This window comes from Amblyomma mixtum, chromosome 3, assembly GCF_055824585.1.
Source record: "Amblyomma mixtum isolate Tamu chromosome 3, ASM5582458v1, whole genome shotgun sequence".
Taxonomy (NCBI): Eukaryota; Metazoa; Arthropoda; class Arachnida; order Ixodida; family Ixodidae; genus Amblyomma; species Amblyomma mixtum.
The window spans coordinates 262,619,453-262,622,925 of NC_143014.1; the positions used below are offsets into that span (position 1 = coordinate 262,619,453).

At 47.4% G+C, this 3,473-nt stretch overlaps 1 long non-coding RNA gene across 2 annotated transcripts; it reads left to right on the plus strand.

The window, feature by feature from the left end:
- Positions 1-368: 368 nt before the first annotated feature.
- On the plus strand, positions 369-2,684 carry LOC149354601 (uncharacterized). Of its 2 annotated transcripts, none has more exons than XR_016289669.1 (3): positions 369-609; positions 677-793; positions 2,537-2,684. It is a non-coding gene; the product is annotated as an uncharacterized LOC149354601 (long non-coding RNA). The 2 variants fall into 2 exon arrangements; XR_016289670.1 differs by lacking the exon at positions 2,537-2,684 and adding an exon at positions 1,348-1,699.
- The last annotated feature ends 789 nt before the right edge of the window (positions 2,685-3,473 follow it).

The following is a 3,473-nucleotide window of genomic DNA, read 5'->3' on the forward strand; positions in this document are numbered from 1 at the left end:
TCCTTAGTGTCTGCCCGCCGCCTAGTGGCAGCTGCCGGTTCGCTGCACTTGCAGGTGACGACGCCGGCTCTGTCGTCGCTGCCTGCTCGCCTGTGCTTTTGCTGCTTCACGCACGTTTGTCATGTTACAAGACACCGGATCGCCGCAACCTAGCGCACCAATGTGCGCCACAGACAGTGCCTGTGAAGCCCCCAGTGTATTCGGAGAACGCTTGGTGTTGCATCGCCTGCGAGGACAGTCTGCGAGAGGCTTAGCCAGCCGAGCTCCGCCGAGCCAACATGGCGGTGTGTGACGCGTCGACCTGCCCGCAGCCGCCAGCTTGCCGCCCGCTCCTTTTCGCGCGCTTGTCGGGACATAAGAGACTGGACATCATCGACCTTAGCAGCAACGTGCTGCAATGAACGTCTCACTCAAGCCAGCAATATGTGCAGAAGCAGCGGCTAGTCATTCATTGTCTACGCAGCATACAAGTGTTGGCTGCTGCCGTTTCGCCGCGCCGACATGGCGGTGTGTGTGTGACGCACCAGTTTTCTCGACATCGTCGGCCCCTCGTTCTTTCGCTGTATTGCAAGAATACTAAAGACCGGATTATCATCGTCGTGTGTTCTGGTAAGCAGTATTAAGCTCTCCTTTGATGCCATAGACGCGCATGCACTTAACGCCGCTCCCTTTTCAGTGTGCGTAGACTTGCTGTGAACCACGGGTGCGCCGAGATGAAAGGCTTAACGAGAACAGCAAAACAGCAAAGGCTTCATTGTGGTCCGGTGGAGCCAACTCACACAGCAGGCATGAAGTAAGTATCTGAGAAATTTGTTGTTGCATGCGGCTGAAAAAAGAGTGTGGCACTGCAGTCGTGGCTGTTACGCTAACATGTACAGCTGGAAGTACGGTCAGTTCTTCTAGGGACCAAATTTTCTTCATGCGTTCACGCCCTATGAATATGGAAAAGCTGTACAGGCAATGACAGGTGAAAATGCACAGCCTTGGGGTCTGTGAATTTTTGTCACGTTATTACGAACAGTGCTGAGAACCGTTCCCTAATCGGTTGCTTCCTTTCCTGTGTTTTAAGAGGGCCTTGTTATGCAAACAATGCAAGCGATTTTATTCTTTTCAGTCATAGCACAGGACATGGCGACGCCTTAGCGCTCACGGAGATTAGCTAAACTGTTACATTTTCCGAGTTGGTGGCATCTTAACGTTGCAGCGATTTTCGGCAGCGGACATGAGGTTTCAACCATACTGAACGCTGCCTTTTCTTGATGGTTAGGCGTCTAGTTCCAAAATGTGGTATCTTGTGAGCTCTTCGCATTTGAAAAATGTTAAAAGAAGTTTCCACTTCGCGTGCAGTTTCCGAACACATTCCATTATGTGAAACTCGTGGAGGCAAGCGTTCCGGTTCAGACTGCTGATCCCAGGAAGGCAGCGAAAGAAAAAGAATAAAGCATACGCCAGTGTACGAGATCCCCTGCTCGTGCTGGACGTAGTACATTGGCGAAAGCAAGCATTTCCCAGAAAAACTGAAGCAGCACAAAGCGGATGCCAAACAAATGAACAAGGAAGGAAGCGCGGGTTGACAAGACTGACTTCGAGGGAACTATCCTTGCATCAACTGTCTACGATCAGTGACCCGGCGGATGACTAACCGAAGGCTTAAAAAAGGCAAGCTGTGACTCACTCGCAGTCACACCTGCTGAAAGAACCAAGATTCCCAAACATGATTTTTTTTTTGGTTGGCGTTCTTTCCCGAAAGTATATTCCTTTCCCAGCCATAGACCTGTGTAGAATCTTTTCTTTTGAACCCTGGCCACGAATGTGAGGGCAAAGCTTAACAGAAGACAGCTGGCGGCGGGAGGGTGGGTCTGGTGGTAGCTTTCTATTCCTAACAATGCCTGCTATGTCAGTCACCCTTGCCCTGCCTTTGGCCTATACGCAGAATGAGGACGTCCTGAAAATGCGTAGCTGCGGGCTCTCCCATCAAGGAAATTGCATGTAAGCTTCCGCTGCGTGTATGCAAAGCGCTATCTTTTGTTTGCATGTCTTGATTTCAGTAATTGGTTCTGATATGGTGCCTGAAAAGCATGAGGAACCTCTGACAAGTAAAAAAAATTATATCTCGAGGCCTCTTTCGGTGCAGGAACACAGCCAAAGGCAGAGCGAATGCGCAAGTGCCTCAGTAAGACCATTTTATTTTTTTCAGTTTTATGCTTTGCGGAAAAAATGTTCCCTATCGATGCTGCTTCCCATTCGCTGTATTGCCTTAACGTTTACGAAAGCGGCTCTCTGGAATTTGTGATTCCCTGAAAACCGCGTTTAGCCGCTGTCATCCGACAGGGTACAGGTACAGTTGATTACCTACTATGTTCTGCTAGCTAATCTTTTGTCATGAAAAACGTTTAAACTTCAATAATACCTACTTTATTGAAAAGTGCATTCTGAACGGCTTTGGGACGTTGACTTCTACACTTGAAGCACGTCATACTTCAAGCTTAGAGGTGCAATTCTTCTGATGCATTTGTTTTTCTAATCTTTCTTTCAGAAGGAGCCTGTATGTTGACAGCGAAGCATTTCAAGGTTCCCTCCTTGCTTTCAAGTGTGGCATCTCTATTTTCATTCCTTTGAGTATTTAAATTATGTACCCAAAGACAGCGTGGGTTAAGGCACTCTTCTTTTCTACAGGGGCCAAGACGTTGTTTCTCTGTAACCGTCGAAAGCAAGCTGCCGAACACATGTCTCAAATGTTTTGTACCCAATAAAATATTGTTTGAAATAAATCACTGTAAGTTCATCGACGCATTTATCCTGGAATATCAAGCTCTAAAATGAGCCTTCCATACGAATACTTTATTTCAAATCGGCTTCCGCATCAAGTGAAGTAATATACTCGTCTGGGAATCATAAATGTAACCCTATAGTAAGAAAAATTTCTCCAAAAATTTCCTGTCAAAACTACTTAAAAGGAACAGGCACGTACTCCTGAAATGTACTATAAAAGTAGCTGCAAAGGAGTATATAATACTTCTATTAATTGCCATGCTAACTCCTTTGTGATCACAACTTTACTCCTAAATAAACTCCCGTCTGCAGAGCGGTAACACTTTACTCCTTCTAGCACTCCGAAAGTACCCCTTCAAGCAGAGGAGTAGACGATATACTTCTATTATGAGGAGTATAAAAACCCCTTTTCGGGAGTGCGCTACGCGATGAGCCATTTACTCCTATCCGGGTGTTTTTCGGTTTGCAGTGTACAGTCACTTTTAGCACGTAGGCAGGACGGCGCTCCTACGCCAGCCCAACCTCCCTGAGCGAAGCTTCATGACCCGCAGGAATTACGCGGTTTATTGGTCGCAGCCGTGGTAGCTGGTTAACGTCTGAAAGAATCTCACCAATAGCCACCTCTCAGCTTATATACGCAAGTGCGAGCGACGGAGGAAGGTGCGAGCATGAAAAAGTCGCCGGGAAGAGCTCGGAAACTC